The sequence below is a fragment of the Myotis myotis genome, unplaced genomic scaffold, assembly GCF_014108235.1.
Source record: "Myotis myotis isolate mMyoMyo1 unplaced genomic scaffold, mMyoMyo1.p scaffold_m19_p_3, whole genome shotgun sequence".
Classification (NCBI taxonomy): Eukaryota; Metazoa; Chordata; class Mammalia; order Chiroptera; family Vespertilionidae; genus Myotis; species Myotis myotis.
This window is the reverse complement of record NW_023416335.1, coordinates 65,592,603-65,619,585: the sequence shown is the minus strand read 5'-3', so window position 1 is coordinate 65,619,585 and position 26,983 is coordinate 65,592,603. Positions and strand designations below refer to the sequence as shown.

Genomic DNA, 26,983 nt, shown 5'->3' with positions numbered 1-26,983 from the left:
GTAACTTTCAAGTATACAAACCAGTATTATTATTAAGTATAGTCACCATGTGGTATATTACATCTCTAGCACTTGTTTTCTACCTGGAAGTTGGTACCTTTTGACCATCAAATGTCCCCCTTCATCAATGTGAGAGAAACATCAGTGTGAGAGAAACACATTGATTGGTTGCCTCCCACACATACCCTGACCAGGGTTGGGGATTAAGCCCGCAAATGAGGTATGTGGCCTTGACTGGAATAGAACCCAAGACCCTTCAGTCCCAGGGCCAATGCTCTATCCACTGAGCCAAACTGGCTAGGGCCAAATGCCCCCATTTTAAGGTTTATCAAGTACCATGCATGTTTGAACATGAGGTGATATTTTTCCCAAAAACACTATCCCTCAGGACAAAAGAGCAAAGTATGGTTTGCTACATAACATTAGGATTCTCCGACATTATGAGCCCTGTTTGAGGAAGACATATCAGTCTTTGAGAACATGAATCAATTCCTTTTCTGCGTGCTTACAGAGGTTAACCTTTAAAAGAAATGAGAGAGTACTTTAACACAGTTTAATAATTAGTCTGGGATAAACTAAAATTTAGAAGTGTTCTATAACTTTATAATGACATATTTTAAGGATCACTTCAAATATTCAATGGAGAAATGTATCTGTGGTGGCAATGAGACATATATACCAAAACAATAAATGAAAACTTAATTGTTTTCTTGTTATACACATATAAGGACATAAAGGCTGGCCTTTGTTACTGTGCTGTCACCCCAAGGACCTACAATAGGGCCTGAAGGCTAGAAGATGCTCAAAATGCATTTACTGACTTAAGGAATTAACGTCTATATTATTAATTGTGGCTTGAAATGAAAATTTCTGGTAAGAGCATCAACTTCAAAAAGTACTATTTTTCTAGTACTTTTGTCTAGAGACAACATGTTAGTTGGGTCTCAAGGTGATAGTGATTACTGCCAGGATGTGGCTTAAATTGGGTTGAACAATTGATTTGATGCAATGTGATATTGAAAAGAACAATAGCCGTAACTTACATACAAGTAAAACTTGACTATTTTTTACATTCCTACATATTTATACATTTAGTTAGGTCATTTTTTTGTTTGTTTTTTCCAGGAAAATGGGGGGTATTTTTTAACAGGGTAGCATTATATTCCAGCTTATGATGAATTTGAGCCTTGATCTCTTTAAAGCTGTCTCTTTAAATGTTTCCTCAGGAGATATTCATAAGGCATGATTTGATTCACCCTAAAATATATTATTGAATATGGAGCATCCAGAATTTAATGTAACAGCGCTATGTAGTTAGACACAGAGTGAGTTTTTTTGTTATCTCCCTTATTTTAGAAGCTGTATGCTGACTAAAGCAGCTTAAAATTGCATTTGCACTTTGGCAGTCACATCGCACTATTGACTAATATTGAGACTTCCCGCAACTAAAATCCTAACATCTTTCTGACATGTGCTGATAAGCCTCGTAATCCCCCACCCACACTTGGGCCCTTAGCTCCACTGACCTCTATTTTCACCCTTGCTTTTGTCCAGCTTTCAAGATATCCTTCTAACAGTGTACCCCAACTCCACGTTTCACATCATCTGCAAATGTGATGCCTATTAGGATTCTATGACCTTACTGAAGTTTTTGATAGGGAAAGGAAATGAAGATGCATTGCTCTGGTGTTAAAAGCAGATCCTTTCCTAAAGAAAGAATATTTGGAGATGTTAAATATGTCAAAAGAGTTGCTATGGACCGAATTGTGTCTCCTGGACATTTATATGTTGAAGCCCTAATCCCCTGTGCAATGGTATTTGAAGATGGGACTTTTGGAAGGTAGTTATGTTTAGATGAGGTCATGAGGGTAAAACCCTGGTGATGGGAATGGTGCCTCATGGGAAGGGACACCACAAGGCTTGCTGCCTCTCTCCGCCACATGAAGAGGAAGCAAGAAGGAAGCCATCTGCAAGCTAGGAAGGGAGCCCTCACTGAGACCACAGTATTCTGGTACCGATTATGGACTTCCAGCCTCCAGCATTGTAAGTAAATTCTGTGTTTTTAAATCCATCCAGTGTTGGTATTTTGTTATGGCAGGCAAGCAAACCAATACAGAGTAAAAGAAAAAGAAGTTAGTAGTAAACTTGAAAGGAGTTATTGCACTTTTTAAATTAAAGAGGGGGGTGCTGTTCCACTTATGCATTCATTGGTTGAGTCCTTTATGTGCCCCACTGATATTGAACTTTGGTGCATCGGGGTGACTCTCGAACCAGATGAGCTACCTGGTAGCCAGGGCAGTTATCACACTTTTGAGGGTGGATTAATATGATAAGACTTGTAAGCATAAGATACTGGAAATATGTTATACTAGTATGTCTTCTAACTGGAGAATTTTGGCACCAAAATCAAGGAGAAATATGATTAATCTTTAGAAGAGAAGGAGTTATAAATGAAGGTGTGTTCAAGTTTAAAAGATCTCCCCATATTAGAAAGCAGTAGGAATAAAAACACTGAAACAGAACATTATAGAGAGGATCAGTATAATTGAAAGAGTCCAACTGGTTGAAATGCGCACTAATAATGAAAAGAACAATCCTGAAGATGGAGTATTGGAACTGGAGTGTCGAGAAAGTTGCAATTATGAGGTGAGTTGGATGAAAACATGTGATACTACGACGAATTTCACAGATTACAAATATAAAGATCAAAAGAAGTAGGACTTGCTCCAAATGTCGAAATAGTCAAGGAGTAGCACTTAGATAGCAGGCGGGTTAATGTTTACTTTTTCATGGCAAGTCTTCAATTGTATGGGGTTGGAGATAAACAGAGTAATGAGAGATGAGGACTCAGTAACAGATTTAAGTGACCAATTACATAAACATGCACTATCTAGCAATTAATATTTAAGAACTCATATTTGCTTCCTCATATAGTACATTAAACATAAAAATACCTCCATTCATTTCTTCTCCCTTACAAGTGCAAATAGGGCATGCTATTCATTGATTTTTTTTATAAGTTTTTGTTCTTTTACTTTTTCATGAAATGTACTAAATCTTTCTGAGAGCATTTCTATATTAGGCACAGAGACTTGCTGGTGTTTCTAAGCGAAGTTAAACATAAATAGGAGCTCTCCCCAGTCCCATTGAAGTGTCACTCAGAGGACCACCCACATTGGCAAGGAGGTGGTTCTCTTGACAGAGATGCGTCATGCTGTATTTTATACTTAGACTTTTTTTCAGAAATGAAATCACTTATATTTCCTATCATGATGCTTGACAAGTTTTTCTTTGGAAACTTGGTGTTGTTTCTATCTGAAATCAGCCTTTATATTGTCCTCTCCTTTTAGGATGTGAGTTTTAAATGATCCTTTACAAATGTTCCAATTTGTGGCAAGTTAAGATATATTTTATAGTAAGAGTGTATATGGTTAATGCAATTTTAAATGACAGATTTGCATCCTTAAATACACACCACAGAATGAAATGTTAAGAGCATGGTAAAAACACCTATGTGAATATAGTATTCTTCATATAACATGTAGTACATATAGGAGCTGGCACTTAGAACTTCCCAAAGTCTTAAATAAATACTATAGCAGGTGCCATGGATCATGTTTTTTATAAAATAAAAAATGACATCCTATATCACTCTTTTTTCAAAAAAGCGTCTGATAATTGTACTACCCCAAGGTCCTTTCTCAATAAGAAAGAAATTCTTAATGTATTTGGCCAACTATAAACTATCTATAATAAATATACACTTGAATTAAGAAATTACTTAAGAAAAGATTATTTCATTCTAAGAGCTAGAACAAAGTTATCCTTTTTTATGCCATCAAGTCTCAATCAATAAAATATAAATCACCAGAGTTTTTGAAATGATTGAGACTCTATGTCAAAATTTTCTAATGGATTCTGAGAACATTTACTAGGTGAGGATATATATATATATATATATGTATATATATATATATATATATATATATATATATAATTTCCTTAGTGACTCAGCACTCTGAAACACCATCTAACACCAGATTACTTACTAGGGAGTGATTTTGACACAAAGAAGCAAAAAGCAAAAAGACCCAGGGTCTGAAAGTCTTGTTATGAACTCACTGACAAACAATGAAGATCAGTCTTTATATTTTTGTAACTGAACTGAAATCAAAACACTTTTGTTGATTTCATGTTCACTTAAAAAATATATGTAATTGCAAAATGCTTTTGGTCACCATCTAAAATTAGGTGTCAGTGTTCTATAAAGATCTTTCGGAGGCAATTTAAAAGAATAATCACAAAAGAATGGTTTTAATTTTTTTAAGTGACATATAATTGAATATTTCCAAACATTACTTTAGACCTCATGTGAAGCAGAGTGCTTTGTTGACTACCATCAAAGTTATACAACTAGATTTATTTTTATCTACTTTCTTTTCTCCAGTACTTTTGAAAGCTCTTTAAAGAATTTATGATAAGAATTCAATCACTCCCCAAAATTTCAAAGGGCCACAATGGGTTCCTGGAAGAAAATGGTTTCCTGTTAATTAAATTTTGCCCAAGAAATAATGAAGGTCATTCTCACATTGTCATTTACTTGTTTGGATATTACATGAAGTAACAGTTAAGATTAAACTTTATACTTTTATTTTCTTTAGAAGCTATAATATACTAGTCATTGATGTTATAATTATTATTTTAACAGAATTTATATTGGGGCAAATAAAAATACCGAAAATAGTAGCATTCATTACAGTTTTAATGCACCAAAGAAAATATTTTTCAAAGGGATATGGAATCATTAAATCAATTCTAAATAATAATATTCAATAAACTTACCCCAAGTTCTATAAATATTATAGTTTTTTTAACTATTAACAACTATATATTATTTAACCATGGCTGTCTTAGTTTCAATGGAAGGTTAAACTGTATAAATAAATATCAATTCGTAAGATAATTATACAATTTATTTGTTGGTCTTCTCTAAAAAGTAGCAGCTATGGAAAATCCATTTAAATGAATGGAAAGATGATAGATAGATTATGCATAAATATGCATAACTTGTATATATTTTCTACCTATTATTTTTCAACTGATTTGTACCAACTTTAGCATGACTGTAGTACAAAAAATTTTTCCATTTCTATTTATTTTCTATAGCTATACAATTTAAAGTAGAACTGGGATATATTTTAAAGCATATGTTGAAATAATCCACTGGTGTGTAATTTCAAACATGGTTACAAAAGCAAGTAAAGAGCTCATTATTTATGTAACATGGGGATTTTGTCTTTAAAATAAGGTCCACTAGATTTTAAACACAATGATGGCAAGAAACAAGTCACTGCAGCATCCTTATTGTTCCCAAAAGATGAATTGTCTGATGCTAAATAAATTGAGTAAACTGATAAAATCAAAGGGAGTAACAGAAGTCAATGCTTTTCAAAATTTAAGAAATATTGAAATTAAATTAATATAATTTAAATGTTTATCCAATGTAAATCTTCACAGTTTAAAATATCAAGTATTTTTTGTTTAGATAGAATTGAATCAATTGAGAAAAATAACACTAGGTCACTAGATTTTTTATGTTGCTCAAAAATTGTGGTTATATTAGATACTAGAGGCCTGTTGCATGAAAAGATTCATGCAATAGGCCTTCCCTTACCCTGGCTTTTGGCACCAGTTTTCCTCCGTCATCCGGGACCCAGGCCTCCACTCCGGCCGGAGCCACCTTCAAAGCCTTCACTGCTCTGGCCGGAGCCTCCTTCAGTCTTCACTCCACTGCTTCGTGCTTATGTATGCAAATTAACCGCCATCTTTGTTGGCGGTTAATTTGCATATCACTCTGATTAGCCAATGGTGGGCATAGCGAAAGTATAGTCGATTTGCATATTTGTTTATTATTAGATAGGATGTCTTTGGTTAATAAAGACATATCTAATATAACCACAGTTTTATTATGCATTACATAAAATTGGTTTTGTTAGAAAAAGGGATAATGAAAAGGATCTTTGGTCTGTAAAGTTTGGTGATGGGTACACCTAGAGTTCTAATATTCTAAATGAAGACATGTATCATTCTCCTAGGTCCACATTAAAGTAGATAGGGATCATAAATAGTTGTCCTTAGGTATTCAAGAAAATCTGCAAAACTGGATATAAGTCAGCACAGTTACTTAACTACTAGAGAAACCATCAACGAAAAATCTCAGCAAAAATAAATCATTTAATTTTTGTACTCTGAGGAGACTCAATTTCAGAAGAGTAAAATGCCATATGAATTCCCGCAGTATAGAACTATCTTATATCTTCATCATTTTATATTTGCTGTTCTGTTAAATGTCTTTGTATATTGAATATCGAGTAGATGGATTTAAATCCAGTGAGAATACAAAAAATGGTAAAATTTTCACTCCTTAGATACTCAATAATTTCCATACTAAGTACATTAAATTTGTTTTTACACTACTTTTCTTATTTGCTTTTATTCTAATAATGCAGAGCTGATGTGATAAAAAATATTCAAATAACCTTACAAACATATTTGTTAGTCAAAAATAAAAAAGATGGGTGCAGCATCCGCATGTGCAAACTTCAAATATGCATTATTTATTTTGGGGGGAGTCAATAAAAAATACAATTTAATGAATCAATATATAATGAACATATAGATTTATTTTATCAATCTAAAAGCAGAAGATCTATATTCCTGATTTTGTGCATGGTAATAATTCTGAGTAAGGCAACATTTTTTGAAAACAGTTATACCATAAAAGACATTCTTTTACAGAAAGTCTGTGCTTATGCTGTATTAAGTAATGGTAAAATTGTAGTGATATAAATATTAAAACTACTAGTAATACTATTAATATTTTCCACATTTAATAACGAAAACAATAATACTTTATCTCTTGGGGTGATAAATTGTGAGTTTTATAAGTCACAAAATGTATAAATAGTACAAACTTAGTTGTTGCTTATATTCAGAAAAACAAAGGTAATATGTTTGTATTTATTGGCAATATGATAAGTACAAAACAAACAGGTAGTGAAATATACTTTATCACTTTCTATAGAATACAATGCTACCTGGTGCATTTAAAAATTAGGCTTAAATGAAATACCTCTGAAGGCACTTATATATGTTGCTTTCTCTAAGACAAAACTATGCATACCAGATAAATACAGACAAAAAATAATCTAATGACATTAGAAAACAACAAAAATAAAAGATAAACGGATTTTGGTGATTGCATACTTTGGCAAATAAATATTATCCATCCTTCTGGAGCTAATGTAGCCCCTAGCTTCGGCCAATGGGTCAATTTCAGTTTATCTCAATTCTGATTAAAAATTATTGTCCTGCCCTAACTGGTTTGGCTCAGTGGATAGAGTGTCAGCCTGCGGATTGAAGTGTCCCAGGTTCGATTCAGGTCAAAGGCATGTACCTTGGTTGTGGGCACATCCCCAGAATGAGGTGTGCAGGAGGCAGCTGATTGATGTTTCTCTCTTATCCATCAATGTTTCTAACTCTCTATCCTTTTCCCTTCCTCTCTGTAAAAAATCAATAAAATATATCATAAAAAAATTATTGTCCTAAAACAATGTGGACCTATTGTGTACTTTTTATGGCTCACTCTATTTCAATGAGGTGCTTCTCAGGGGAAAATATCATCTAAAATAAAGCTTTTCAGGATTCTAACAGACCTTCAAGTATGGAATTTTTCTATTAATCTTTTATGTCCTCTCTTGAAAAAAAAATGTCCAGTTTCAGAATGATGAACAAGTTGTCATTCCAAAAATATTGGAACAAGCATATAAATGTAAACATTCCTTTGAAGTAAAAATGCATGCTCAAGGTTAATTAATAGTAATTTTTTTGAGTGAGAGATCTGGGCACAAACAAAATCAAGGGCATCATAGAACTATACACTGCATATTTCCCTGACAATCATCAACTTAAAAACTATTAAATATGCAGTTTTTATTTACTAGAGATAAAATATTAAATAATTAGAAAAAGCAAATAATTTTGCACTTTTTTAAAAACAACATTTTAAAATAGTTATTTTTAAAAATGAAAGAAGAATAAAGCATTTAAAAATCCTTCATTCAGCCCTGGCCTGCATGGGTCAGTGGTTAAAACATCAGCCTGGGCACTGGAGGGTCTCAGGTTTGATTCCCAGTCAAGGGCATGTACCTAGTTTGCAGGTTCAATCCCTGTCCCCAGTGGGGGCTTAAGTGCAAGGTAACCAATCAGTGTGTCTCTCTTACATCAATGTTTCTTTCTCTCACTCCCCCTCACTGCTCCCTTACACTCTCTAAAAATCAATGGAAAAAATATCCTCCTTGAGTGAGGATAAAAATAATAATAATAATAATCATAAAAATAAATAAATAAAACCCTTCATACATTGTAAATGTATTTACATTCAGAAGAGAATAGTAAACATTTCCTTCTGAACATAAAGGCATTTACAATGATGATATGCAGAACATACAAATTAAAAACCTCAGCTTACCCATTATTGGACGCTAGAGGCCCAGTGCACAAAATTTGTACACAGGTGTGGTCCCTAGGCCTGGCTGGCGATTGAAGCATAAGTGTCTAGAATGGAAGGGCAGGGCCCAGCTGACCTCTGGGCCCTGGGCAGCACCTGGGCTACCAGGACTCCGCATACCCCCCCTCTGCCTGAGTCACAGCGCCCGAGTTACCATGTGGAGATGCAGTGAGTGCGGCCAGATGCCGTGGGCCAGGGCGCAGTGTGGGCCTCTGGGCTGTCCTGTGGTGCCGCACAGAAGCCGGGCAGGAGGCACACTCTCTCCCGGCTGGCCTTGCAGACCGGCAGTGGGTACAAGCAGCAGCCCCAGTGCAGGCTGCAGGTGTGAGCAGGGCTGTCACCAGCAGCGGGTATGAGAGGTGGCTGCCAGCCCTGATCACTCCTCAGTTGCAGGGGGAGGTGTAGAAAACCCGAGGGGTGATTGGGGCTGGCAGCTGCAGCTCGCACCCGCTGCCCGGGCCCGACCGTGGTGTGTGGGAGCAAAGAATTTTCAGTAACCACCAAAGGCTCACCTTGATGACAGAGACCACTGCCCCACCTTGGTCTGGCACCCCACTCACCTGTTCCACCATCCTGCCGACACCCGCCATGTTCCGCACTCTACCCCTGGTGTTCAGCGCATGTCATAGTGACCAATTGTTCAGTTGTTCGGTTGTTCCGTCATTCAGTCTATTTGCATATTAGGGATATATATATGCATATATATATATATATGGATTTTAGCCTCTTACTGAAATATTATAGCTTATTCTCTTAAAGAGCATATTCAAAATAATCTCATGATGTCCAAAATACAGTGACCATCTCTACATCTGTTCTTTTCTCCTTTCCCCTGGCAATTCTGTTCCTCCAAACTTTTCCAATTTTCATCTTTTCTCACTAGCATATCTGTGCCACTCTTTCTCACCACTCCATATGCTTAGGAAGCCTTTCCAGATTATACTCATCAAGCTATTGCAGCCTCCTACATATATCCCCCAAAAGCAACCTGTTCAGTCAAACCTTCCAACCGTGACCTTTTTCAAATTTCTATTTTTCTTATTTATATTACATTGTTCTATTTCCTCCCTCAGGGCCATCATAATTTAGATCAAAATTTATTATTAATTGATTGCAGAAAGCTTTATAATTTATTTATTATAATGCTTATGAATGAATGATTATTTTTAATCACAGCAACTCATTATGCCCTAATAACCTAGTGAAGGTGATAACACTAATTATCATATTAATAGAATAATCTCTGATTATTTTTAATGTTAGCCATAGTTGTTTCATTAAAAAGATGATAACATGTGAAGAGAGATTATAAATTCTTATATAAAACATATTTTAGATATATTTCCTCAAAACACAAATAATGTTAACTTTTAAATTAAGAAGTTAGAAATTCAAGGTCAAAGAGTACTTACAGATTTAAGAATTAAATTCAGGTCACCCAAATCCTTTTGAAAATGTTCTCATTACCAAATTATGCTAAGAATGAGAAAATAGCTGAATTGTATGCCATATTTTAAAAATATTTATTTAGTCACCTGGTACCTATTTTTTCACATGGGTATTGTGCATTAAGCATTTAATTTTTATCTCATTTCTGCAACTCAGCACACAGAAACTCTTGGGCAAGTCCCTTATGTTTCTGAGGTTTTCTCATTTAGCAACAGGGATGGTAATGATTGCCCTGCCTATCACACTTGTTTTTTAAAGTTGTTTCAAGTATCAAATGAGATAAAATTTTAAATAAAAATGAATATAAATTAAAACTACAATGAATATCACAACACACCTATTAGAATAGGCAAATATTGAACACTGGCGACACTGAATGCTGGTTAGGATGTGGAGCAACAGAAATTCTCATTCGTTGATGGTGGGTTTGCAAAATGGTACAGCCACTTTGACAGACAATTTGGAAGTTTCTTACAAAGTTAAACATATTCTTATAAGGCAATTCAGCTATCATGTTCCTTGGTACTTGGCCAAAGGAGGTGAAAACTTATGTCTACACAAAAACCTGCACACGGACGCTAATGTCAGCTTTACTCATAGAAAGTAACTAATGTCCTTCCGTAGACAAATGAATAAAGAAACTGATATACACAGAAAGTGGAATATTATTCAGCGTTAAAAAGAAGTGAGCTCTCAAGATATAAAATACATGGAGGAAATGTAAACCCATTTTACTAAGTAAAAGAAGCCCCCCTATAAAAGTAACATACTGTATGATTCCAACAATATGACATTCTGGAATAGGCAAAATTATGAAGAAGTATAAAGACCTGTGATTGTTGGGGGTGGGGCTTGGGAGAGACGAACAGCCAGAGCACACAAGATGTTTAGGGCCATGGAAATATTCTGTATGATACTATAATGATAGATACATGTGAATATACATTTGTCCAAACCACTGAATGTATACCACCCAGTGCACCCCAGTGCAAACTGTGAACTTTGGTTGATTTTGATGTATCACTCTATATTCAAGGGTGACCTCCTGGAAGTCTTTGTTTCAGGGTGCGGTAGGTGAGCGCCCCCACGTCCTCACTGACCAGCTCCTTGGCCGTGTGCCTGAAGATGTGCACCAGGTACCCATCGGAGCTGGCACCCTCGTGGAGCCTCACCTCCTCCTCCTTCATGTTTCCAAACAGAGTGCCCATGGTGGCGGCATTCATGGTGAGGTCACTTTGCTCCATTATCTGGACAGTTTCACCTGAGGTTCACATGCAGTCAGCACCCTGGGAAATATGTAAAGCTGTGGGAACATCTTTTCAAAGGGCCTCCAGTTTCTTGTCATAACACAGGGCCACAGTGACGTGGGCAGTCTTGTCTGGGGACCGGTTCTGCCATCTGGTGAAGTAATCCTTCACCAGAGAGCCCATGATCTGCTGGTGAGACTTGGCCGTGCAGAGGTGGGGGTGATGGGGTGACCGAGCACACGCTCTGTATATGGACCCAGCCGGGGCAGGCGGAGGTCAGCATGGGTAGCCGGGGCTCTTCCTCACCGTGCTGGTGTTACTGACGCACAAATTCCTTCTGACTCTCCAGGATGCTGAAGTCCACAGCTATCTTCATGTCAAAGACAGTGCACCCCAAGGCTTTTGAGGAAGCCATAGAGCCTTCTGGATACATCAGTGACTCAGGCTGAATTTAGCAGCAAAATAAGGCAAAGACTGAGGACACATGGACACTGCCAGCACCTTGTGCTGTGAGGTATCACATTTCTTATTAAGGTTCAGAACACGGAAGAAGTCCTTGGCCTTCTGCTGAGAAACTTAGACTCCTCTTCTGTGGTCACACAACTGTCACACACCAGGCAGTCACTCAGAAATATCTTGTCATCGGCCAACTTATGGAATTCTCCCTTCTCCCCGTTCCCTGAGCCGGACTTCGGACATCAACTGCGGCATTCTCTTGGTCATCGGTTTTTGTTTTTTTATTACATTCCTTCCATGGGTGCAGTGATCACACTTCATCTGGAGCAGGGTGGGCGGAGGCCAGCGCATGTGACCTGGAGGAAGCAGGGGAGAGCAGTCATAGCTCCTTGTGGAGCTTCCAAGGAGCGGAGGTGGCCGAGGTGCTGGGGGCCGAGTTCCAGGAGGCTGGCAGTGCTGTAGGGGTCCTGCCGGCAGCGCTGGTCCATCGGTGCCTGGCCCATTTTCTGGAGATTGAACCTGCAGGACTACTGAGGGAGTTAGTGGCTGCCACCAGGCTGGTGGTCATTCTGGTCGTTCCGCTGTTGGGTCACCGGGCCTTTATTATATAGGATGCTATTCTCTGTGGTCATGTACACATACAGCTGACTCCATTTTAAAACCAATCCACCTAAAAAACCCTTGACCCCCTCCTGTACCCCTGGAAGACTAGAGAAGGGGCACAAAGATGCTGGGTTAATGAGGAGCTACCATTGACTTGCCCCGACACCGGGCTCCTGGTAGCTGGTCTCTCTGTTCCCCTCCATCAGCTCTGCACTCCTTTCAGAGTACATTGGTCTATTTCTTAGGCAGGTATTGAATAGGTAGGTTGGTGGGCGTTAAGGGGTAACCAGTGTAGAGATCCATTTTGTCCTGCTGTCACCCAAGATGGCATGTCTATTAAAACTCTTTGAATCAACAAGCTGGACTTGTCCACTTCCACCTTTGGCCCTTCTGCTCCTTCTGCATTTGGGGCCTACTTTGCATACATGGCTTTTTCATGAAGCACATGTTTACAATGTTAAACACTCAGTCGGGAATGTGAGGACTATAAAAAGAGAACTATTGGAAAAGAGAACTATTCATTAGGAAATATTAAAATATCTTTCTCACAAAGACTAGAAGCAAGCACAAAAGCAGATTCATCTCAAAGCATGAGAGAGATTCAAATATTTCTTAAATTCAGGTTTGCTCTAAATTTCCATGATTCTGTGATATTTAGATAAAAGGTTTTTAAGCTGCCTTCATAATGAGGTAAAAACTATTCCCAATAATTTTGGTGCACTACATCTTTTGCTGTAGAACTAGGAGAATATGCCAGTGTCCATAGATGTAGTGGCACACTTAATGGAATGTTCAGAAATGAGCTCTATAGTGAGAGGTGAGAGATGACAGTGTAAAAAAGGGAAGAAAACTGGAAACATTTGCTGTACAGAATTGTTAATAACTTAGAACCAGGAAATGTCAGCAAACAAAATCCAAAGGCATGAAGCCAAGTGGATAAACCACAAATGGCCCATAGCCCAACATGCAAACTTTAATGCCTATCTCACAGGCTAATGTGGAAGAAAAGGAACAAAAGCAGGAGGACTATCCTAATATAGCTCTCGATCTTATATTAGAAAAGTGAGATTTAAGGATTCAAGTATACATACTGTACTTTGTCAAAGATGAGACAGATTCCAAGTTATTTTGGATGAAAAACATCACCACAAATAGTAGCACAAATTTAAATCCTCATAATTCTAAAGGAAATAATGAGTTCCTTTGGTCTAATTATGCATGTATGCTTATTAATGGACTAGAGGCCTGGTGCATAAAATCTGTGCACTTGGAGGGTCCCTCAGCCTGGCCTGCACCCTCTCGCAGTCTGGGAACCCTCGGGAGATGGCTGACTGATGGCTTAGGCCCACTACCCTAAGCCAGCAGTCGGACATCCTTAGCACTACTGTGGAGGCGGGAGAGGCTCCCACCACCACTGCTGCGCTCGCTAGCCATGAGCCCAGCTCAGGGCTTCTGGCTGAGCAGCACTCCCCCTGTGGGAGCACACTGACCACAGGGGGAAGCTCCTGAGTTGGGCCTCTTCCCCCTAGTGGTCAGTGCATGTCATAGTGACCAGTTGTTCTGCTGTTAGGTTGATTTGCATATTAACCTTTTATTATATAAGATAGGTATGCTAGTTTGTGATATCAGATTAATCCAGTTGTTTACAGCATATTGTCCAAAATTGTTGCTACTAGCTACACATGGTTATTTAAATTTAAACTGATAAATAAGAGTGCCAGTAGGCAGTTCAGTGCACAGGTCAGCAGTTCAAGACCAAGGCAGCCCGTTTAGTGTAGAAGCAGGCAGAAGAGTGCAGAGGCTTCTCCAAGAAGTGCAGTTTGCATGAGAGAGCCCTGTGCAGAAACGGCTGCTAGGCGCTGCCTTTTTTATTTGAGTCCAGTTAGCCACCAGGACCCCTCCTTAGTAGGTGTCCTCTCCTTCCTCCACCTCCAGGGCTCACACTGCTGTTTTCTCTCACATACATGCATGCCCAGATGTGCACAAATGCACATTTAAAACTCTTCATACAAATATACATTAGAGATAGTGGTATCCACTGGACATTTTTCTTAACTTTGACATTCGAATTCATGTTTTAGAGAAGAGACCAGGACTGTACCTGTCATTGGGTTTCTCCCTGCCCACTAGTAAGACTGTGTAGTATGTGGGCGCTGAGAAGCAGAGTGTTGTGCTACAAGGCATACTGAGTAAGAGACCAGGTTTCCAGTCCTTTGAGCTCTTGCACAACTCTCTGGACCTGGACCTATAATTTGTTTTTCTCTTAATAGCCTCAGTTTTTCTCATGTGAAAGGAGGAGTTCAGAATAAAAAATCTTTATGGTTTTGTCAGTTTTTAAAAAATAAAAAAATACTAAAATAAACTGATAAATATTAAATAAAATTTAAAATGTGTTTCCTTGATCACAATAGCCACATTTAAAGTGCACAGAACCAAATATAGCTCATTATATCAGTCAGTGTAGATAAAGAACATTTTCATCATGACAGAAAGTTCTTTTGGACAGCACTGCTTTAATGTAATACAATTTCTCCAAATATTGAGGCAGAAATGTACATTTTATGTGTGACAAGGCTGTCTAAAATCATAAATCAGCCCAATATATAACTATAATAATCCTAAATGTAATATAAAAACATAATACAAAAATTATAGCAATTTTTCTCATAATAAATGCAGTTTAAAGTAAAAAAAAAATCAAACTAGATATTTTGACATCAGAGTTTACCTTTGTGATTTTATTTTTTCCTGTTAAACTTTAATAAAGAATTTCACATTACAGGATAATGAGAGGTTTTTGGGATCGGATGGGTGCTCCTTCATTGCAATCTGTCACATATATTTTAAAACTTGGACCATTTACTAATCTCTGTTTATCATCTCTGCAACCCTGGTAACTAGCATGTATTCAGTATGTTTGTGCAATGAGGTAGAGTTTCATCCAGTTCTAACAGGAAATCATTCAGCATCTGCTTAAACACTTGCATTGGCAAAGAATTTACTACTTTATAAGGGAAGGCATTTCTTTTTAACAGTTCAGTCAAAAAGAAGTTTATTATAGAAAATCCAAATTTACTTGCTTATAGAACTTCCATTAATCCTATTTTATCAGACAAAAGTTGAAATAAGATGTTTATTTTTATTTTTCTATAGAAAAGACTTTGAAATACTTACAGGTGATTATAACATTTAACCTACCAACTCACCTATAAGGCATCATTTCCAGATACTTCTTTGTCCTCTTCTTAATTTAAGTCTCTTGAAATGCAATGGCCAGAACATTACATTATCTGCCACTTGTTCTGATCAGTGCAGAGAATTGTGGGAATTACCTCCATAGCTCTGTATAGTATACTTCTATTAATGATGCCCAAGATTCCATTAGCTTTTCTTGGCATTCTCATCACAGGATGACTCATAGTCCACTTACAATCAACTAAGAGTTCCTAAGTCTTTAAGATGAGATGTTGTCAAATCATGACTCCTTCGTCCTTGGTTCTTTTAGTTATTTCTTGTATTTGACTAGAAGACTTTAGATCATGCTGATGGCTTGGGCATGCTGCTCCATCAGTCAAAATTTTCTAAACTTTGATTGTGCCAATCATCTAATACATTAGCTGTCAATTCAGCTTTGCATTAAGTGCAAATATGATAAGCATAACCTATAGGTCTGCATTAAAGTCATTGATACAAATAGTCCGAGGGCAAATGTCAATACCACACCACTAGAAACTTCTAAGATAATACTCACATATCTTTATGTTTTATTCACTTATGTTTTACAAACCACACATATATAATCTTTAATTCTTAAAATATCCCTTTAGAACACTATCAACAATTTATCCAGAAAGAAGCAAAAAAAAAAAGAAATGTAAATGATTTTATCAAGAGTGCTTAACTAGAAATTGGCAGAGCTGGAAATCCATGTGGGACAGCCTCACTCCAAAGTCTTCCATTTCCAGACACTCTGTAGCCCAATGACATAATGTCTCTTTTCAAGTATAGCTGGAATACCTTACATCTTTTATCTATAACATGTGTAAGTATAATAAAGACTGTCAAAAGCCATACTAACAGTGCTAATTTATTTCTATAACATTCCAGTAAGCTGTCAATCTATTTCTTTAAAAGTTAAAATGAACTTTGTTAGATGTTTTTGCTACTTTAAAAATGTGTTAGTGATTCCATTTCTTTTCCTAAATGTTTACCACATAACTAATCTTTTATCCCATACTTTACTATGAAGGATTGTTAAGTCAATCAATCTTTATTTTCAAAAATCCACCATTTAGCCCTTTTTGAATTTGAGACCCCACAAAGTAAATGATATATTTAGATACTTCCTATTTCAATATTTTATTGCTCACTGTTTCATGCAGATGCATATAAAGCAATATTAAATTGAAATCACTAGTCTAGTGCTTATAATTATGTTTATAGCATAATCCTGTCAGATGGAAGAATAATGTACTCTTCAAATTCAATAGTGTAATTGAAAAGCCTACTACTCTTGACCAGCACTTTTTGCATTAAACACTATCATGCACAAACATTAAATACCCCCTATTTTAAACAAAATTTCAATAATAAGCATTGATTAACTCACTTTCTAAAAATTGTTACCAAAATCTCAAAAATATTGGTGCTTTGACCAAAATTGGTATTTTATCAAAATTCTATTTTCCTAGACTTACACAGAATCATATATAATAAAAGCTTAATATACTAAGTGTCTGGTCGACTGGTTGGCTGTTCAACCAATCAAAGCATAATATGCTAATGATATGCTAAGACCACTCAACCACTTGTTATGCCATGCAATGACCACCAGGGGGCAGATGCTCTGACTGGTAGGTTAGCTTGCTGCTGGAGTCTAGATGATTGGGACTGAGTGAGATGGGCTGGACATGGTCTAGAGCCCTCCCGTGGTCCTTCCCTGGCTGGCTAACCACCCGCATCTCTCCCTGGCCTCAATCGTGCACCGGTCGGGTCCCTCAGCCTGGCCTGTGCCCTTTCGCAATCCGGGACCCCTTGGGGTATGTTTGAGAGCCAGTTTTGTCCTGATCTCACTGGGGGAGCACTGCTCAGCCAGAAGCCAGACTCATGGCTGGCCAGTGCAGCAGTGGTGGTGAGAGCTTCTCCCACCTCCGTGGCAGTGCTATGGATGTCCTTGGGGAGCGGGCCTAAGCCATCAGTCAGACATCCCCTGAGGGCTCCCAGACTGTGAAAGGGTGCAGGCCAGGCTGAGGGAACCCCCCCCCAGAGTACATGAATTTCATGTACCAGGCTTCTAGTCAATTATAAAAGCTAAATCCATTCTGAATATTAGTTATATGATTTTTGTTCTTATGTTAATTGTGAAATGGGGAATGTGCATTCTCTAAAGACCTAAGTAGATCTACTTCATATTTTGAGAGTTAAGTTAATTGCAAAAGTGTTTCTTGAAAAAATCATAGATCTTAAAATAATTATATTGATAACAATGACAGTTTAGCTCTGGGTTATGTGTCCAAAGTATGTGTATATATGTATGCTTTTAAGATAGCATTCTAGACCCAATTCTCCGTTTTGTTTTCTATACTTGTAAGTACATTCTCTTTGATAAAAGAGGAAATAGAAAATCAAATCTGCCTTATATATTCTTCCAAAGGAAAACTAGATTATATGACACCTATCAAAGTTGTTCCAAGTTGACATTTCTTGAAACTCTGATTAGAATTTCAGAAAAGCTAGATGCATAACAACTAGAGACAGTGTGATAATTATTACTCTCACACAATTTTCAATGAGGAAGAAGTTAAAAATTGTTTGTTGAAATGGGTAGTATTATATGAAGATATATATATATATATATATATATATATATATATATATATATATATATATATTAAGAGTGACAAGTGCAGGAGGCATTTCTTTGACAGTACTTAAGAAAAATTGAATTTAAAATGTTGTCGCCCCATTTCTAACAGATGTGTAGTTTTCTTCTCCTGAGGTCTCATCCTGGGTCCCTTCTGGATTGCAACACTGATCCTAACATTTACTATTGGTAGCAGGAGTGAGGTTTATGCTATTCTCCATCCTACCCTTTCTCCATTATGGTTATGAATCTCTGAGGGTGTCACTTCATTAAGAAAAAAAGAAGGAAGGAAAGAAAAGAAAAGAAAAGAAAAGAAAAGAAAAGAAAAGAAAAGAAAAGAAAAGAAAAGAAAAGAAAAGAAGAGAAGAGAAGAGAAGAGAAGAGAAGAGAAAAGAAAAGAAAAGAAAAGAAAAGAAAAGAAAAGAAAAGAAAAGAAAAGAAAAGAAAAGAGAAATAAGTAAAAGCTAGCCTGTATTGAATTCTTCTGTCTAGCCTATAATGATCAGTGTCAGAATTGCCAGCTACTCAGTCTAATTGTTTGGCCGACTTATCTATGCAGATCACTACCCAACTGTGTCAGTCATAGATATTGATCAAAAGGGCCAAGTTGTTCAGATCTTTGGCCATACATGAGATCAGCTTTCTAATTACAGTATTGAAGATTTAAAGTGCATTTGCACAAATTCTACATCTTTTCAGAATCTTCCTGCTTTAAATGGCAGTATAGTACTGCAGAATATTTATCTAACACTTTGTAGCAGGATTCACTGGTCTTCAGTGCAGATAACTGTAGGATATTTTCATAGATTACAATAATGTATATCACAAAGGAAACACGATTGTGTTATTCATATGTGTACTCATCCATGGACTGACTAGAAATAACAGTGGTCTTATTATGCAAACAGCAGTCCATAATATGCAAATGAATATAAACAAAACCAAACAACCACCTCCAGAATAATGTTTACTGATGTGTCCTTAAAAATCCCTTCCTTAAACCACATTTTTCCTGTCGTCTCAAAAACATTAAATAAATCAAAGATGGATGCATGGAAAAGTTTATGCTTTTTCTCCTGCGTTTTTGAAAAGGAACCACAATATAATCTTATTCTGATTATTTGATTTATATTCTCCCAAGGCCATCGTTGCCTCCTGGCATCATTGTATGCTTGTGTAAGGTTTATATGGTGTCTCTTTTAATTGCTTAAACTAATCTATTCAATGACTGCAAATCTAATGCACACTGGAACAGGCAGCCCATAAATTCTATCCTTCAGATGTGTCCTTGAATATCTATTTGTGCTGATGAAGAGTAGAAACAAAACAAATAATAAAATGGGACAAGCCTATTCAAATATTATATTCAAGAGACCTTAGAATGCAAAAGATATTTTAGTTAAAAAGAGTAAAAATAAACATACTCTTGGTTTTACATTTTATAAGAAATCATTCTAATTACATTGCAGTTAAGACTCCAAGCTTAAATAATATGTGATTTACCAAGAGAAAATTAGATCATTAAATATGCTATTAATATAATTGATGTAATATTAATTTTTGGTGTATATAACTTCCACTGAGTGAAAACATTCTTAATATGAAAGAAGAAAACTATGTTACGCTATTACAACTATGTATTTCCTAATCTTATGTGACTGCACAATGATTATGGAGAACTCCATTGTAATGTATAGCTAATGCACACATATACATACACAGCACAATGAAAGAAATCAAATCATTTAAACAATGTAATGTTTTGATTCTTAGACATACAGTTGCCAAAAGATTTCAAATCTTGGATTATCTTACACATTAAACAGGCTGATCATATTCTCCTGCTAAATACATAAGAGTAAACACAGACACAAATAGTGGTAGAAGGAGGATGAGAGACAATGGCCATAAAATACAGAAAAAAAAATAATTTGTATTTTTTTTTGCTTACCTTGCACTACACCCTAGTGTTGAACCCTGAAGCATACATGGTTTAAGTCATGCACCCATTGCACCCCTTAAGAAATGGCTGCTGCTACTCTGCTCACCAAGTATATGTGCAATACTTAGTTTTTCTCAAACTAGACTATTGTTTACAATAAGGCCTGAAATCACTAATTTTTGGTCCAATTGTTGAGATCTATGGTTGTTTCCAAATGTACATCTGAAATCCTACTTCACTCTCTCATTTATTTTTTACAAGAATGATTTAACAGAGTTCTAATCTCCATTATATTAATGCATAAATTCCAAGCCTGGTTTTTGACAAACAAGAAGATCAACTCAAGTCATCTATAGTTCCAATAGAAATGAGCTTTCTGACTTTTACTTGGCCTACCACCCTTCCTGTAAAATAGTAAAATAAGAGCAAAAAATAAAATGAACTTAAAAGACTTAATTGTGTTTTATTTGTCCTTGATTTATATATAAACATTCATTTGGTATTTGGTACACAGACAAGTGGCCTCAGGAACTTTCTTTACTTCCCTGTTTTATAGTATGCTCATTTCCTTCCCAATCAACTCTATCTCACAATACTGACTATAACCATACCCTAAAACTTCTATTTTACTTCCTTCAGATTCTAATCCTAGTTCACTGAATTGTAGTATCATTGGGAAAATTAGCCCTCTGAATAACTCTGAGTTTTGCTTATCCTTGTGGCTTCCCAGGGCATACTTTTTGCATCCAACCCATTAGAACTTGCATCTTTTCCTAATTTCAACCACTTATGTCAGTGATGGCGAACCTATGACATGCGTGTCAGAGGTGACACGCAAACTCATTTTGGGTGACAAGCATCGACAGAGACAAAAAAATTGGATAATTCAAATATTTGTCCCTCGCAACGGCCAGAGTTGGGCATCACTCGAGCAATATTATTACTCACGTTACTCATGATCAATAATGCAATTCTAAAACCAGATGTAAACATGTACATCGGTGTTGCGTAGCAAAGATACTAGTGAAAACATCCAAGATACATTGTTCCAATATTGACATTAATATAAAAAGGTTAAGAATTGCACTATAAAGAGATTAATCTTTACACATGACATTTTATTTTTACTCGAGTGACAAAATGCCCAATTCTGGAAACGGCCTTCTTATTGTCAACATGTGCCTCGGGTAAGCTTCCCGTGCTTTCGGGTGCATTCGGCAAACAGACGCCCTTGATCGCCATGTTCGTTAGGAGACAGGAGTGGGAGGGTTAGAAGAAAAAGATATGCAGTGCAACAGTGCTCGACGAGACATTCTGCGTGTCGGATAATTGATTACAGCACCATGTATTTTTTGGTTATATATATATCTTTGAATTGTTTTGCACCAGGAGTCAGTGCAACAACACTGCAAAAAGTTAATAGGTAAGAAACCTATCAACCTTTTATAAAAAACGCCGTGATTTATATTTATTTATATTTGCAGCCTTGTGATGGAGAATCAAAAAGAAAATAAAAAAGCAAGATTGAATTATAAAGGAAGTGGAAGTAGCAGTAGCCGACCCTTTCAAGACATTTACGGGAGATGTACGGGATTGTCCACAGAAACAACAGATCATTGTGCATACTGTGTAATGAAATGGTAGTAAGCAGAACGTGGAATGTAAAGAGATGTTTTGAAACTAATCATCGTCAGATCTTGAAAAAAAGTATCGATGAAAGGAAGGAATACATTTCTAGGCAGCTACACTCTATAAAAGTCAATCAAATTCCATCATTAAATTTGTAAGATGCTCTACAAATTTAACATCAGCAAGTTACTGTATTGCTCACTCCATAGCTCAGCATGGAAAAGCCCTCAGTGACAGAGAATTTATTAAGGAAACATTTCTAAGATGTGCACCAGCTCTATTTCATGATATGAAAAATAAAGATGATATTATTAAAAGAATTTTTGAGTTGCCACTCAGTAGAAATACTATCAAAGACAGAATAATAGATCTTAACAAAAATGTACAACATCAATTAAAAAAAGACTTAAATAGTTGTAAATATTTTTTGATTTCTCTTGATGAAACTACTGATGTCACATCAAATGCTTGGTTGGCCATTATTGCTAGATATTCTGATGGTCTCACATGAGAGAAGAGTTGATAAAGTTAGAATCAGTGCCAATAAGTACATCAGGAAACAAAATATGTAATGTTGTTATAAAAACATTCAGTGACCTAAACATTGATAACTCTAAAATTGTGTCAGTCACGACAGATGGGGCACCAAATATGGTGGGAAAAAATGTGGGATTCCTGAAATTGTTTGTGGAAGTTATTAGACACCCACTTGTACCTTTTCATTGCATTACCCATCAGGGGGTGTTGTGTGCCAAATCGGGATTCTCAGAATTGAATGATTTAATGTCAGTTGTAACAAAAATTGTGAATTTTATAGCTTCTCGACCCCTTCACAAGCAAGAATTTTCTGCACAGTTTGCTGACCACTGGTCTAGGCCAATGGTTTCAAAAAATAAGATATAATATGAACCTGTTATAGGTAACTATCTATTCATTTTCAAGTATATCCATGTATTTACAGGTTAGTTTATCAAGACACAATAAAACCTAGGATAATATTCATTATGAATAAGATGATGTAACTTTGGATTTCAAATGTATTTTATACTTTCAATACTAGAGGCCTGTTGCACAAAGAGATTCGTGCAATAGGCCTTCCTTTCCCCTGGCTGCTGGCGCCGATTTGCCTTTGGCACCTGGGTTCCAAGCCTTCGTTCTGGCCGAGTGCTGGCCGGAGCCAGCCCCGGAAACATCAGGCTTCACTGCTCTGCTGGCCCCAGGGCCGTGAGACCTCGCTGCTCCACCGTCTGTCCTGGGCTGTCAGGCTTCGCTCCACCACTTGGAGCCTACATATGCAAATTAAACGCCATGTTTGTTGGTGGGTAATTTGCATATCATGCTGATTAGCCCATGGGAGGCGTAGCGAAGGTATGGTCAATTACCATGTTTGTCTATTATTAGATAGGATTGTGTATGGCTTCCTATCACAAGATCATCAGTTAGTTCAGAAAATATAATGTATTTGATGCAATGCTTGATCTAGAAGTAGACATGCAATTTTCTTAATGTTTACTTGCATCTACTGTATTAGATTCCATTGACAGTGCGGTGCTTTGTCCACTTGAAAAAGGGCACATGGACACTTGCTAAGAATTAGTTTAGTCCTAGCAGAATAATGTGATTGTTATTTCTCATATCAGGAGTGACCATGTTACTTCAAGCATTACACCAAAAGCAAATGTGTGACTAAGGATGTTACTCTTCATCTTTTCATGTTATGATTCTCCTACTTTTCCCTCAGAATACCTCACAAAGGTATAAATTGCCACTATAACCTTAGTATTAGGTTGAGTTTCAATCCATATATTCATTATTAGAAAGTTAAACTTTATTTTCTTTAATGAAAAACACATTTGAGATTCCATTATTTGTTGCTACACTATGTGTATCATCTCAACTACCTCCTGGGGAATTTGCTCCCCACTCTGGAGGCTACTGACATAAAGGAGCATCTGTATGGAACATAGGAAAGAAACTTATTTCTGTTTTCTCTAAGCCAACCCCATTCTCTTCCTTCCTCTCTAGATATAACCCCTTTTTCAGAGCCATTCAAGTGCCTACTTTGTTCAACTCCCTATACCTATAGGCTTGTGATGAGATAGGCTGGAATCCGTATGCACAGACATTGGATTGTCTAAGAAGCAGAAAAAATATAGTCCAGAGCTGAGGGAAAGACAGTGTTGTCACCCCATTATGAACTCCTGAGAACATTTTTCCAGGTATCAGTAGTGTATTAGTAACAGTCTACAGAACTTTTTCTTGATGTAGTTTACCAGCAAATTGATTGTTGGCTAACCTGTCCACCTAGCTTCTTAAAACATGTCACTTCCATAGTAAAACAGCTTTCTAATTTCAAACAATTGACTGTAGCCACACATTTTGGAAATGAAACCCATTCATAGGTGATAAATTGCACATATAGAAATTTTCAGGTTTTATGGCAGTTGAGAATCTAAAGCAGCTCTAAAATGAAATTTTATATTGTGAAGTTTAATCATGAGAGACTGAACATGCAGTACAGTGTGAACTATTCACCTTATCTGCAACAGTGTTGTGACACAACCTGGTTTAAATAAGACAGTTTTAACCACATAGTAGTTAAATGACTTTTGATAAGACACTAATAAAAGCCTGTTTTGTTAGAGATATGCAAGATGCTTAGGATTTTACTCCTTTGTTTATTTTGACAATGTTAATTATTGTACTAAAGTAATAAAAGAAAATTGTGGGTTTACAATTTCCATTAAAATGTCCATTTCTTCGCCATGGAGTAGCGTGATGAATATCTATAAAGCATCTCTGCCAAGCCCAATAAAGGTTATAATAATCAGAATAGACACAAATAGACTGTGCTGCAGAAAGAAAAAATATAAATTACCTCAAATTATTGAATTATAACAATCAGGAATATTTCTGATACCATGAAGTTTTCTCAAATGAAGAGCTGTCAATAAAATATAAATCCTTTGGAGAGGAACAGACCATCTATACTAACATTAAATTATCTCAATGGACTTTTGGTTAGGGTAAGAATTAATAATAATAACTAACATTAGCTAACACTTACTAAGTTTCAGACACTGCCCTAAATGTTTTATTTATATGGAATTATTTAATTGAAAATTATCTCATTAAGTAGATAGGTATCATTATTTTCATTCTAAGGAAACAAAAGCACAGATAGATTAAGAATCTTTCCCAAGGACATCCAGATAGGAGAGCATGATTTTTAACGTCCCTGATGATATGGAATAACTACTGTTGAGGAAGTTGAAAGCTGTTCCTGAGAAATCCAGAAAAGTCTAGGCAATGCTGAACATTTTGCTTAGAGCAGTGACAAAGAAAAATAGGTGGAAGAGGGGCCAAAGAAATTAAAGAATCACTCAACAGGCCTTTCTATATTCATGAATGTTCTCATTCAGCAAACCTTTATCAAATGCACACTATGTGCCAGGAACTAGATAACTAGGTGCCAGGAATACAAAAATAATGTACTTGACCTTGTGGAGATCTTAGTATAGTAGAGGAAATAGAAATAATTGCTATAAGATATGGTAAGCAGCAATATATTTATATATAAAGTGCTATGATATCATCCCCCTCCAAAAGCAACTTCACAGTGAATGAAAAGTAATATATTTCTAAGTAAACTGTATGGAAGAGCAATTTAGCAATCAGTGTGATATAGTTAATCAAATGAAAGTCTATAAGAGGTGAGTTTTTGCTACATTAAAAAAATATGAGGAATTAAGATTGGGAGGGAGAAAGAAGGCATTGAGAAAAGTATTTCCTGTAAAAGATCTGGCATAAACAAAGTGACACAGGAGATAGCCCATTGGTCCTTTGAAGAAAAATATGCAAAGTGGCTATTGTGCATTGTCTACTTCAATCAATCTAGTGAATATCTTTCAATCCTATAATCCCCCCACCTAACAAACTGTATTTCAGTTATAATTATTCTTCCAACTTTTGTTTTGCTTTAAACATTCTAGTTAAAATATGTTGATTATTTCTCTTAAAGAATTAGTAGCCCAGCTGGCATGGCTCAGTAGTTGAGCATTGACCTATCAACCAGGAGGTCATGGTTTGATTCTCCATCAGAGCACATGCCTGGGTTGTGGGCTCAATCCCCATTGGGGGGCATGAAGGAGACAGCTGATGATTTTCTCTTATAGTTGATGTTGTTCTCTCCCTCTCCCTTCCTCTCTGAAATCAATAAAAATGTATTTAAAATAAGAATTAACAGCAAAAAATATGTATAGAATATGAGGTACTCATATATAAAAGTCAATCTGAGGAACATATAAAGTTGAAATGTACTGAAAGTTCCATTAGGCAGGTCTTATATGGGAACATTGGCAAAGGACTGTACAAGCCCTTTGGCTAAAACTCGTTTCCTCTCTGGAGTCTCTCAGTGCCTTATATTTTACCAATAAAATTTCTTGAGATTTTAAATGAATTTTGACTTCATGAATAAAGTGTAGGTTCCCCCAGGCAAGTAACACACCATATTCTCATGCATACTATATTTTACTGGGAATAACAATTAAGTAAACCCAACAAAGCCCAAGACCAATATGGAAGAGAAGAGTCAATATTTAGGCAAGGCAGGCAGTGCTTAAGTTAGGGGCAAGTCCCTTGAGCTGGAAGTCAGGGAAGATGAGAAAACAGAATACAAAATTTCATTTGTTGTTTGTATGACCTATATCCTGTCCAGGATGTTACATTTTATCTGTAATCAAATAAGAGAAAAAGGACAAATATGACATTTGGGGGAGTGAAGAGAGTTTATTTTACCATTGTTTGTATTGATAGATCCATCTGCACTATCATTTTGGTCTTATAATTCTTGAGGACAAAGACAAAAGCAAAACAAAACTTCTGGTTTTGGAAATTTGAACCCAAGTTTTCATTTTTGTTTTCCATTTAATCACTTCTCAAATTCTGAAAGTTAGACCATGTTTCCCCACCCCAAACCCAGTGATACAAACACCTAACCTATCATGTTTAATTAACTTGCTGGGAGTATCATTTCTCTTTATTCACTGGAAACCTATAATAAGTTTGGGATGTGTCATATTCTTTTTCATTCTACTAACACATTTCTGAGATACTTATACTTCCCCCTAGGTAATAACTAATAAATAATATTTCACTCCTCTTAATTGTGTACCTCTCTCTCTGTCTTTAAACTATATACTGTCTATATGCTTGGCACTTGGAGG

At 36.4% G+C, this 26,983-nt stretch overlaps 1 protein-coding gene and 1 pseudogene across 3 annotated transcripts in view; both read right to left on the bottom strand.

Annotated features, from left to right (window-relative positions):
- PCDH9 (protocadherin 9) overlaps positions 1-26,983 on the bottom strand; it is a 949,264-nt gene that overhangs the window by 653,975 nt on the left and 268,306 nt on the right. The window lies entirely within an intron of this gene.
- Positions 466-12,209, bottom strand: LOC118649651 (annotated as a pseudogene).